The sequence below is a fragment of the Callorhinus ursinus genome, unplaced genomic scaffold (genome assembly GCF_003265705.2).
Source record: "Callorhinus ursinus isolate GAN/ISIS: 27379988/994484 unplaced genomic scaffold, GSC_fseal_2.0 scaffold10, whole genome shotgun sequence".
NCBI classification, from domain to species: Eukaryota; Metazoa; Chordata; class Mammalia; order Carnivora; family Otariidae; genus Callorhinus; species Callorhinus ursinus.
The window spans coordinates 29373370-29386491 of record NW_027397072.1 but is presented as its reverse complement, the minus strand read 5'-3'; positions in this window follow the sequence as shown (position 1 = coordinate 29386491).

Genomic DNA, 13122 nt, shown 5'->3' with positions numbered 1-13122 from the left:
ATTGTATTGCCTGTAAGGTGACTGTGACTGTATATTGTCTGTGTTCCTTTCTTGTCTATGTTGCTTTTAGGCTCTCTCTTTGCTTAGAGGACCCCTTTCAATATTGCTTGTAGGGCTGGTTTCGTGTTTGCAAATTCCTTTAGTTTTTGTTTGTCCTGGAAGGTTTGTATCTCTCCTTCTATTTTCAGTGACAGCCTAGCTGGATATAGTATTCTTGGCTGCATATTTTTCTCGTTTAGTGCTCTGAAGGTATCATGCCAGTCCTTTCTGGCCTGCCAGGTCTCTGTGGATAGGTCTGTTGCCAATCTAATGTTTCTACCATTGTAGGTTACAGATCTCTTCTCCCGAGTTGCTTTCAGGATTTTCTTTTTGTCTCTGAGACTCATAAATTTTACTATTAGATGTTGGGGTGTTGACCTATTTTTATTGATTTTGAGAGGGGTTCTCTGTGCCTCCTGGATTTTGATGCCTGTTTCCTTCCCCAAATTAGGGAGGTTCTCTGCTATTATTTGCTCCAATATACCTTTTGCCTCTCTCTTTCTTCTTCTTCTGGGATCCCAATTATTCTAATGTTGTTTCGCCTATGGTATCGCTTCTCTCTTGAATTCTGCCCTCGTGATCCAGGTGTTGTTTATCTCTCTTTTTCTCAGTTTCTTTATTTTCCATCATTTGGTCTTTTATATCACTGATGCTCTCTTCTGCCTCATTTATCCTAGCAGTTAGTGCCCCCATTTTTGATTGCACCTCATTAATAGCCTTTTTGATTTCGACTTGGTTAGATTTTAGTTCTTTTATTTCTCCAGAAAGGGTGTCTCTAATAACTTGCACGCTTTTTTCAAGCCCAGCTAGTATCTTTAAAGTTATGATTCTGAACTCTAGATCCAACATCGTACTAATGTCCATATTGAATAGGTCCCTGGCAGTTGGCACTACCTCTTGTTCTTTTTGTTGAGGTGATTTTTTCTGCCTTGTCATTTTGTCCAGAGGAGAATAAATGAATGATAGAACAAAATGCTAACAGGGTAACAACGTCCCCAGAAAATATACTCTAAACAAATCAGAAAAGACCTGAAGCCGGGGGAAAAGAAAGGGAAAGAAAGAAAAAAGAAAAAGAAAAAACAAAGAAAAAGAAAACCATAAAAACAAACAAAAACAGAACAAAACTAAAAAAACAGAATATGATCAAATATGATCAGGCTGGTGCATAGATCAGTGCCACACACTAGATTTTGGGTGTATTTTGGTCTGTTAAAAGAAAGTGCCTCCCAAAATTTTAAAGAAAGAAAAACTTATATATGTACACAAATAAGGGTAAACACGATGAAGGGATGGGATATGACTGTAAAGATGAAAATTATAAAAAATTTTATAAAAGGAATTGATAAGATAAGAAATTGTTTGAAAAAAGAAATAAGAGGATTTTTAAAAAAGAACAAAAAAACGGAGAGAATGTGATCAGGCAGGAGACTAGAACAAAGCCATACACTAGAGGCTTAGGGTATATTTTGATCTGTTAGAAGAAACTGTATCTCAAAATTTTAAAGAGAGAACAACTTATATATATATGCCAAAAATAAGGGTAACTACTGTGAAGGAATAGAATATGACTCTAAAAATGAAAAATAAAAATGTTTTTTAAAAAAGGGATTGATAAGGTGTTGGCTGAAAAAGGGAAGAAAAATTAAAAAAAAAAAGGGCAGATAAAAAAAATTAGCTTTGAAAGACTAAAGAATCATGGTAAAAAAGCCATGGATTCTATGTGCAGTATTGCCCTAACGCTTGAGTTCTGCCGTTCTCATTGATCGGTAAACTTGGTCTTGGCTGGATGTTCTTGATGATCTTCTTGGGGAGAGACCTGTTGCCGTGGTTCCCAAATATCTTTGCCGGAGGTGGAATTGCCCCACCCTTGTCGGGCTGGGCTAAGTAATCTGCTCAGGTTTGCTCTCCGGAGCTTTTGTTCCCTGCAAGCTCTCCGTACAGCTTTGGAGGACGAGAGTGAAAAAGGCGGCCTCCCAATCTCCTTCCCAAAGGAGCAGAGAACTCGGGGCCCCGCTCCTCAGTGCGCCCCCAGAGAAAAGCAGTCACTCCCGTCTCCCCGGTCTCTGGCCGCACTCCGCGCTCACATGGCCTGTGACTGAGCGTTTCTATCTCTGGCTCCCGACCCCGTGTGGAGTCTCCAAACCCAGCAGATCCCTGTGGTGCGCTCCCGCGCCGCTCCGCCCGGGGGAGGAAGGGGAGTCTCCCGGGATCTGCCGCTTGTCGGGTCCCTGCTGGAGGTGCAGTGGCCCAACTGGGCCGCGGATCACAGTTTATGGCAACCCCAAGCTGAGAGCCTGTGCCTCGGCTCCGTCTCTGCAGCCGGCTTCCCCGCCCCAATACCTGGGAGCTCTGCCGCACTCAGGCACCCCCGGTCTTTCTGTGACCCCGAGGGTCCTAAGACCACACTATCCCTTGAGGGTTCCACCCCCCGCTTAGCCACTGGAGCGACGTCCCTCAGCGGAGCCGACTTCTAAAAGTTCTGATTTTGTGCTCCGTGGCTCTATCACTTGCCAGAAGCGGCCAATGGAGGCCCCCTCCCCCGCCGTCTCTCCTCGCGAATATCACCTTGGATTCACTTCTCTGCACATCCTACCTTCCAATAAGTGGTCGCTTTTCTGTTCAGAGAGTTGTTGCTATTCTTTTCTTCAATCTCCTGTTGAGTTCGTAGGTGTTCAGAATGGTTTGATCCCTATCCAGCTGAATTCCTGAGACCAGACGAAATCCAGGTCTCCTACTCCGCCATCTTGCTCTGCCTGCCCATGCAATTTTTTTCAAAGGATATGTTATTGACTCTCTGGTTCCAATATCTGTACTCTACTATCCTTTTTAACCATATTTCAGACAACCTAGCTAATTTGTGCTAACTGAGTGAATTGGTCTAGTTCTCATTTAACGAATTCTCCTTTCTCATTTAAAAAACAAAACACAATGACAACAAACAAAAACAACAAAACAAACACTCCATCATCAATTTTAAAATAATAATTTATATTTCCTAAATGAAGATAACTGTTTTTTTCTTTTGACCTTCAAAATATTTAAATATGTGATATAATTTCTTGAACTGTGTTTTAGAGTTCAATTCATACTTTTTGAGAGAAGAAAAAAGAAAGAAGGAAAAAATCCTTCCTTCCAATGGACAGAGTGAATTTCCTTTTTTGATAAATGGAAATTGTCAGTGTGGCAAAAGTAACATTATTGGTTTTTTTATTTTATTTTATTTTATTTTTTTAATTTAATTTAATTTAATTTATTTATTTGACACAGAGAGAGAGAGCGAGAGAGGGAACACAAGCAGGGCGAGGGGGAGAGGGAGAAGCAGGCTTCCCGTGGAGCAGGGAGCCTGATGTGGGGCTCGATCCCAGGACCTGCAATCATGACCTGAGCCGAAGGCAGATGCTTAATGACTGAGCCACCCAGGCACCCCTGTAACATTATTGTTTACATGAATCAAGTGTCAATTAATCAAGCTAGACTTTGTAAACTGTAATTGAAGTAACAAAAATGCTAAAAGACTCCTAAATTGCATTTTACATGGACAGGCTAAATAATCATTGTAGAAAAAATGGCAATTTCCTGTGAATGTGAATCACTTGGTCCATGTGATACATTCTTCTATAATTGAATATAATAATTATAATAGATTTGAAATTGTACTACATTTAAGGAAAGGAAAAAAAAACATGTTTAAAATTAGGTACATTGAGGGGAGCCTGGGTGGCTCAGTTGAGTGTCCCACTCTTGATTTCGGTTCAGGTCATGATCTCAGGGTTGTTGGATTGAGTCCGGTGTCAGGCTCCACTCTCATCCACTCTCAGCGCAGAGTCTGCTTGTCCCTCTCCCTCTGCTCCTCCCCCCACTCTCTCTCTCAAATAAATAAATAAAATCTTAAAAAAAATAAAATTAGGCACATCGATCAGATACTTTCTGTAATGTAAACTAATAACCAATACTAATATCTCACAATGAAACCGTCCCAACAAAATTCAGATGATGTTGCTCCACATGGCACACAAAAACCAGACAGCAGGGTTTTTTTCCCAGTGAGATTCCTTCTCAGGATCTGCATATTTATCCTATATTTGACTTAGATTGAGTTACTAGGATCAGACCCTGAGCTGAAGATTCTTGTGTTAAGTCATTTATGAAGGAGTGCTTCCAGTGGGAACCAAGGGTGGGAAGATAAGTTAGCAAAAAAGGGAAGCCAAGTGACAATGAGATCCTAGGCATTGGTCCCACAGAACATTCAGTTCCATCTGTCTGGACCAAGTGACTCTAGTAGCTGAAGAGAAGTCCTTCATTAAAGATCACAGGGACTAGCTATTAAAAACCCATGAGTTGGGCTGGAGTGTTAGGCAGAGAAATGGTAGCAGTGGGCTTTGTCTTCTGTAGCACTTCTTGTATGATAATGTTGGTGTCTCTTATCACATTTACCAAGGTATAAGATTCTTGAGGTCAGCATTCATGTTTAATTTGCCTTTGCATCTTCTCAAGTAACTCGCACATAGTATATGATCTCATTAAGTATACACCACATTGCAAAAAAAAAGATGAAAATTAATTCTACTATACCCTACTCACAACCTTTTCTGGGATCCTACCTGCATTTGGATGAAATATTACTTTTATTTTTTACTGGTATCTTTACTCAGCTCTTACTGTATTGCTTTGGAATAATTTTCAGATATTTGTGTAAATTTGATCTTATCTGATTAATGAGAGTTAAAGGACTATGGATTTCAAAATAGAATTTTATTACTGTGAAGAGCTGTATTGTGAACACTACTCAATTTCAGTGCATATTCAGGCAGAAAGAAGCACAAAAGCACCAAAAAGCACTCCAATAACTAACAGCTTTCACACTGTTCTGGAATCCCAGGCTTGGCACACAGTAGGTTTTTCTGAAAGGGTTGGTGGACTTCGGAAATTGCAGAACAACCTGAAGTAAAAAGATGCCCCTGTTGATACTGCCCTTAGCTCCAGTAACAGGGTAGATAACCTGGGAGAGTGTTTTCATCTTTACTCCAACTAAACTGTAAGTTATTTAAGGACAAATGCCCTTTCATATCTTTGGAAGTTTTTCAGTAATGAATAAAATGCTCTATTCAATGTATGGGAACTATGCATTTTGTTTGGAAAATAGGATAAGATTATGATTATAAAGCTAAGTTATTGAGAAATTGAGTTTCTGTGGCCACTGGGCTCTGTGTGGTCTCTTGACTCCTGTACCTCTGAATATAATCAAATGCTTAAAAGTTCGCCTGGGTGGCTCAGTTGTTAAGCATCTGCCTTTGGCTTAGGGTCATGATCCCAGGGTCCTGGGATTGAGCCCCTGTATCGGGCTCCCTGCTCGGTGGGGAGCCTGCTTCTCCCTCTCCCTTTCCCTCTCCCCCTGCTTGTGTTCCCTCTCTCGCTGTGTCTCTCTCACATATATTTCATTCACCTGAAATAACTTTTATACAAGATTGAAATTTGGAACATACTGTTTTATTATATGGATAACTAGTTTTTCTAATACCATTTAGTTCTTTATTTCCTCAATCATCTTCAGGTACATATTAGTCATATATAATTGTTTTATGCATGCTGGGGACTCTTTCTTGGCTCTTTATTCTGTTATATTGATCACTCTATTCCATATAAGTGTCATATCTTCTTTACTAAAACTTTAAAATAAATCCTTGTATTTGTAGGGCAAATCTTGCTATCTGCTTCCTCAAACATCACCATTTGGAGCTTAGCACACTTCCAAATAAATTATAAAATCATTTCTTTAAGTACCTTAAAATCCTGTTGTGATTTTGATTGGTGAAATTAGAATTTAATGAAGAGAAAATTGATACTTTTATGATGTTTAATCTTCTTATTTATAAGCATGGTATACCTTTCCATTTTTGTTGCTATTTACAGTGTTACCTTTTATTAGGCAGATTTTATTTTCCAAAAATGACCACTTTATTTTCTTACAATGTTATCCTACTCCTTTGGTACTCTTTCCAGCACGATTTGGATTTACATCCCCTGTCTTTGAAACAGAGAGGGCTGCCTTAAGCCATAAAGTTTGACAAAATGACACTAAATAACATATGAAGTTTTCACAAAATGCAATTCCTCTCTTCCTCGGGTTCTTTGGATGCTCATTCTTGGAGGCCAGCCATCATGTCATGAGGAAGTCCAAGCAGGCCACAGAGAGGGTCATGTATAGAGGAAATTAGACTGCCAATATATAATGTAGGGTGAGCAGCCAGCACCAGTTGGTCACCTTGAAAGTGGATCCTCCATCTACCAATGAAGTCCCAACAGATACCACCTGGAGAAAAGACAAGCTCTCTCTAGCAAATTCCTTCAATATTGTAGATTCACAAACAAAAAAATGATTATTGTTGTTTTAAGCCACTAAATTTTAGGATGGTTTGTTATGTACCCTAAATATCTAATTTGGTTACATGTTCTAACTGTGGTTCTAACTGGTCGATCATATATTGAAATACAAATAATTTTCATGTACTAATTGTATATCTGCCCACTTGTCCAAACTCTCTTCTTCTCATATTTTGTGTTTATAGATGGGGGGGGCATTCTACATAGACAATTCTTTCATCTTCAAATAATAAATTATTCGTATTCTTTCTAATCAAATAAAATGTTGATGAAAAGCCATGAAAATCTCATCTTATCTTCCTTATTCCAGATTTAGAGAGGATGCTTCTAAAATTTTACCTTAAAATTAGTAATAGGAGGGGTGCCTGGGTGGCTCCATTGGTTAAGCATCTGCCTTCAGCTTAGGTCATGATCTCAGGGTCCTGGGATCGAGCCCAGAATTGGGCTCCCTGCTCATCGGGGAGTCTGCTTCTCCCTCTCCCTCTGCTGCTCCCCCTGCTTGTGCATGCTCTCTCTCTGTCAAATAAATAAATAAAATATTTTTAAATTTTAGTAATAGGAGAGTTTGACATCAGCAAGATGGCAGAATAGTAAGCCCCAGACCCCTTCTTCCCATGAAGACACTAGTTCAACAACAATACATGGACCAGTTACCTTTGTGAGAAATTCAGAAACCAGTTGAAAGACTCCTGCACCATAGGCAAGTGCACAACCAGCCACATTGGAACTAGTAAGAAAAATCATGGCACTCACTTGCCATAGTTCCTCCTCTTTGCTCAGCGTGGTACGATCAGGAGAAAAGTCCCAACTCCCGGTTTATCCCTAGGGAGGGAAAGAAAAGATTGAAACATAAGTCCAATGTACAAGCTTCTAAGGAGACTGCCTGAGAGATTTGTTTTTGTTTTCCATAAATCCGAGAGGTGACAAAAAAAAATTGCTGTTGGAGATAACTAAGAGAACAAAGGTAGTGATTTGCTATAACACACCCTTACTCATCGTAATTCCTCTTCCCAGCCCAGTGCAAAAGGAGTGGGAGAAAATCCCAAACTCTTGACTGCATCCAACATTTTGCACCCAAATAATTGTTGTTGTTGTTGTTGTTTTTTCACCTTTATGGGAAAACTGAAGGGGTCTGCATACTCTAGATAACCAGGATGCAACCAAGAACAAAAGAAATCTGGGTGGCTTACTGCTGCTCCAGAGGACTTGTGGTACAGCTAGGTGGCCTCCCCCTTAGGGTAGAAAGAGAAAAGCAGAGCATCTGACCAACAGTCTAGCTTTTCAAGGGAGGCTACTTGAGGGACGAGGTTTTGTCTTGCCTGACTTGGTGCGCTGATGGGACCCAGAATACCCTAGAAGTCTGGATGCTATTGAGAACAATGGAAAGCTGCGTGGCCTCTGGCAGCTTCAGAGAACCTGCAGAACTGCATACAGACACAAGAGGGAGCAAGAGATTATGAGCTCCTGAGGAAAGAACCCTGCAAAGCCCTCTAACTGGAAATTTACAGGCACCAGTCCAGAGAAAAATGCATCAACAGGAAAAATTCAGGAGGCCTGAAGAATATCTAATTGTACTGATTAGTAAAGGCCTTTCCCTATATGAAGCCAGTTCATAAAAACTGGTAGTTATGCTGTTCCTTCAAATGTGTAGACCCCAACACAAAGTGACAAAGCACATGAAAGGACAAAAAAACGTGACCCAATCAAAGGAACAAAATAAGTCTCCAGAAATCAACCCTATGGAAATGGAAGTATATGAATTATCTGACATAGAATTCAAAATATTCATCACAAAGATGCTCAACAAGCTCAGGAAATGGTACATGAAAAGAAAAAAAATGGGAATATCAACAAAAGGGAAGAAAAATATAAAAAAAAAGAACTAAACAGAAATTTTGGAGCTGAAGAATACAGTAACTCAACTGAAAAATTCACTAGAGGATTTCAAGAACAGACTTGATCAGGCAGAAGAAAGAATCAGCACACTCCAAGAGAGGTCATTGGAAAATATCTAGTCAGAGGAGCAATAAGGTAAAAGAGTGAAAAAAATGAAGAAAGTTTTATGTGTAAGCTTAGCTAGTCTATAGCCCCCGGTTACTCAATCAAACACTAATCTTATGAAGGTATTTTGTAAACATGATTGAAGTCTATAATTAGTTTTCTTTATGTAAGGAAGTTTATTCTAGATGATCCAGGTGGGCATGATTCAATCAGTTCAAAGCCATTAAGAGAAGGGCCGAGACTTCCTTGAAGATATTAGTAGGATCTTCAATTTATGCCCAAGAGTGTCTACATACCCTTCCTGGGGTCCTACCTTATGGATTTCAGGCTTATCTATCCTACCTCCGTGAGTGTGTACACCAATCTCTTGCAATAAATCTCTTATATATAAAATATATGTCTCCTATTGGTTTCTTTAGTTTAAACATGACTTATACAAGTTTCTTTTTTTTTTTTAAGATTTATTTATTCTGGGGAGAGAGAGTGCAAGCAGGGGAGGGACAGAGGGAGAGGGAGAGAATCTCAAGCAGACTCCACACTGAGCAGGGAGCGGTTGTGGGGCTCAGTCTCACAACCCATGAGATCATGACCTGAGCCAAAATGAGTCAGATGCTTAACTGACTGAGCCACCCAGGTGTCCCTACTTATGCGTTTCTGAAGCTAAATCCTTAGATCATTCATGAAAGCAGAAAAAACACATGCATATGTGTGCCCTCTGTTCCTTGCTGCCTTATTTATACTTCCTGTCACTGATGCCCATGTATATAAAATACCAGCAGATCCATGATGCATGGGAGTTCAGTGAGATTCAAAGTGAGTTTAAAGTAAGTATATTAATTCTACAACTGAGTAAATGAAGGCACTGATGGCCCCAAGAGAACAAGCTTTCTTTTTGAACCACAACTTGCTTAGAATACATACTGAAGGTCATTAATGGAATTCTAAGAAACACAAATGACCAAGGAGCTTATCATATCTTTTTTCAATAATAGCATTTTCTTCCTTGTGTTAGCTAACCACTTACACTAAGCTCAATAAATATTAGATGCAGAAACACATGAGTAAGATACCAAGAATTTCCTATAAAATTATGTTCAAATATAATAAATTAAAGCATATTAGTCTTATACATTGTATCTTGTATCACTTGGTTGGACTCTATATTTCTGCATATTTGCAGAAAGCATGCATTTCTTTTTGTACCTAAACTTCACTTACAAAATACAAATTTAAAGAAAAATTAAGAATTTCAAGAAAGTTGTAACAGAGTACTAAATCAAGTGAAGGGCCCTTCTAAATGCAGGGCCTCTGTTGACTGCACAGGTAACATGACATGAAGCTGACCGATGGAGGTATATCTTACAAAGAGTATGATGTCTATAGGGAAGGATGATAGAAAAGACTGGAGACTGATGAGAATATTATTGTACTTATTGAACCTAGGGACACTGATATTTCAAAGGAGGCAATAAATAAAGGATAGATAATGTTTTAAAACACAGAGTTAGAACTAATATTTTGTTGGAGGCTTGATATAGTCTGATAACCACCACTTCCTCCTCCTCCCTAGTTCTTAACCAAGAGATAGTAATCACAAGAAAAATAGGGAGCTCAAAATGAACTATCTGTGTTAATATGTGAAATATAAGACTCAGTAAGAAGTAAAATAAGAGGATGAGACAAGGACCAGAGGTTGAAATGATGATTCTTGATTTTTTTTTTCCACTCCAAATAAAGGCATTCAGTAACGTAGGTGAGAATTGCCATGATTTATTTAAGCAGCGTTAGGGAAGCTGGAACTAAGAGAAAAATCTTAACCAGATCTTCTAGAACTAAGCTTTTCTTGAATGTCTTTCACACTGGTAGGATGAGTCTATCACAGCTGGGTGCAGTTCGACCCAAGAGGTCAAGAAGAGTGAAAGAGAGAGCAAGCATTATGAGGTAGGACCATGCATAAGCAGTGTTTTTCAGCATATTAACCTATCCAATAGATTACTATAGCCTAAGATTCTGCCCACTTCACCAGTTGAGTAAGTCACCTCTTTTTTCTCATGGAGAGGAGACAATGAAGGTATTAAAATGTTGGCCTGGTAATGTTAATGAGATTTCTGCCCCTACCTTAGTGTAAAGGGGAACTCATCTCAAGGAAGCAAGAGGCTGGAGAAATTCTTGGTCTTTCAGATTGACTGAATATGAAAGGTAAGAGAGACAGCCAAAGATGACTCCATTTTTCTTCCTTGACTGAGTGGAAAGCAGATCATTCAAACAACAGGGATTTATCACCAAAAACATTAAGTAATTAAGGAATTTTGGTCTTTGTTTTGTCACTAGAGAATTTATTCTGCCATCTGGAGCATCTCTCACAGCCACAGTAAGTGATTGGCAGACTTCCCAATACTCAGACGAGAGGAGTTGCAACCTACATATTTTCATTTTATAGGTATCATCTTTAATAAGTAATAATACATTCTAGTTTCCAGAAGTAGTTTACTTACTACAGTTTCCCTGACCAGCTCTGTCCCATGCTACTTGTAAAGAGCTTTATGTTAATAAGAAAACAAGCTAACATTCTCCAGTGAAATAAAATATTGATAAAAACTTTTTTAATGAAAAATAAAAATTAGAAAACTTTCAAATGCTTGGGAATGATAAAACAAATGCTGTTTAATGTAAGGAACTTTCTAAATTATCCTTCTAGTCCAGCTACTTATTCCTACTTGCCTATTATTGTGGATTAAGATGTGTAATTGTTTACTTGTTTGTATCTCTCAATTATTGCTCAGCAACTGAGTTGAATAGTCCACATGTCACTTATTTTTCTATCCCCATGGCCATTAATAAGCACTGCTAATGGTTGAATTGTCCCTACTTTGGACAAGGCACTGCTGGAGGATATTTATAACATCTTAATAAATTTTGTACTGAATCTTAAACACATTTCACATATCACAACAGGTGCATATGGGTACTATAGTCTGTGACTCAGTTACAACAAATACTGTTATCTAAATTCTGATTCCTATTTGCCTACATTCTGGACTCAGATTAACACTTTTCTGTGCAAACTTTAGTGTGGACTCTGAAAAATGTTTTGTTCTTTAATTCATTCAATGATGACTTATTGTTTTCTTTGGTTAGGCTATATATTATACACTGAAGAGTCAAAGGTAAATACTGAAACTGACCTTGTTAGTATTGGAGGGTAAAGCTTACAGTTTAATAAGAGGTAGATATGTAAAAAAATATAAATGCAGTAGAATGCAGTAGAATTCAGTAGAATGTAGCCCATGTACTTTAGAGCACATATTAATCACTTTAGAGTACAGTGGGGTCTTAAAAGATAGAGCAGCAATCAATTCTACATGGGAGAATAGTTAGGGAAAATATAGAGTAGGTATATTTGATCCCAATCTTTGGATAAGAATTACAGTTAGGCAGCCTTTTGAGGGATAGGAGAGAGGGGATGGTCATGGGTATATTGAGAAAAGTGTTATAAACAGGATCTCTGCCTCTAGAGCTTACTAACTTGATAACTGAATGCTTTCCATCAGTCTTCTAAGATTTGATGTGAAGTTTCATGAAGGCAGAGGCTGCATCTATCTTGCTAACTCTAATTTCGTTAATGTTTCTACCACAGTGTTCTGAGTACACGTTCAGTGAATATTTACTCAATCGTAGTAGAATGAATCGTAGTAGAATATTTACTCAATCGTACATGACTCAATTCCATATACATTAAGACTTCTAGTACCACTTTGTTTTTTCACACTTTTCTGTTTCTTGATCTTTCCCCACTAATTGTGGTGTTTGCTATATCCATCCCTCTTTTCCCTTTTCTTCCTACTTCAACTTGTCCTTCCATTTTGCCATCTTGGACCTAGCAAGAAGTATAACTCATAGATACACTAAGTGCATGGTTGCCCCCCGAATATGTTAGTGCAGTTTCACTGGCCATTTCTGAATGCACTTAAAAATTTGAATGGTTTTCTATTATGACTGCCCTCACTCTAATCACTGCCCAACAGCTTGTACAAAGAGAGTCTAATAAGGTCAGAAATAAAAACAAGGAAAATGATAAAGATTAAGAAAGTTGAAAGTAAAAAAAGTATAAAAATTTTCTGAGTGAAATAATCAGTCAAGATAATGGCATTTAAAGACCAAACGCTGGGAGAGGACAAGGAATATCCTTGAGTTGATAAAAGACAGAGATTCTTGAGGAATCTATTAAAAAAATTATTGATGAACAGAAACCTCATTTTTAGAATTCAACTGCATATTTGACACCAAAACAGCTGATATTAAAATGAAAATGGCCTCTCTTCACCTCCCAAAAAATCCTATAAGCCACAATTTGGTTATTTTCCATAAGTTAAAATTTTAAAATATTTATGAGACCAAATTAATTTTTTTCTCAATAAATGCTCCCAATCATGCAAGAAGTCAACATTCTAAATTAGCAGAAAGAAGAAACAGTTCCCATTGTACCTTAGAAAAACTAACCTGTAAAGCAACAGCTTATATTTTAATAAATTCGAAGTCATAGAGTTGTTCAGAAACTCCAAGAAGTCAAATAAAGAAAGTTTCAACGTGGGGGGCGGAGCAAGATGGCGGAGGAGTAGGAGACCTAGATTTCGTCTGGTCTCAGGAATTCAGCTGAATAGGGATCAAACCATTCTGAACACCTACGAACTCAACAGGAGA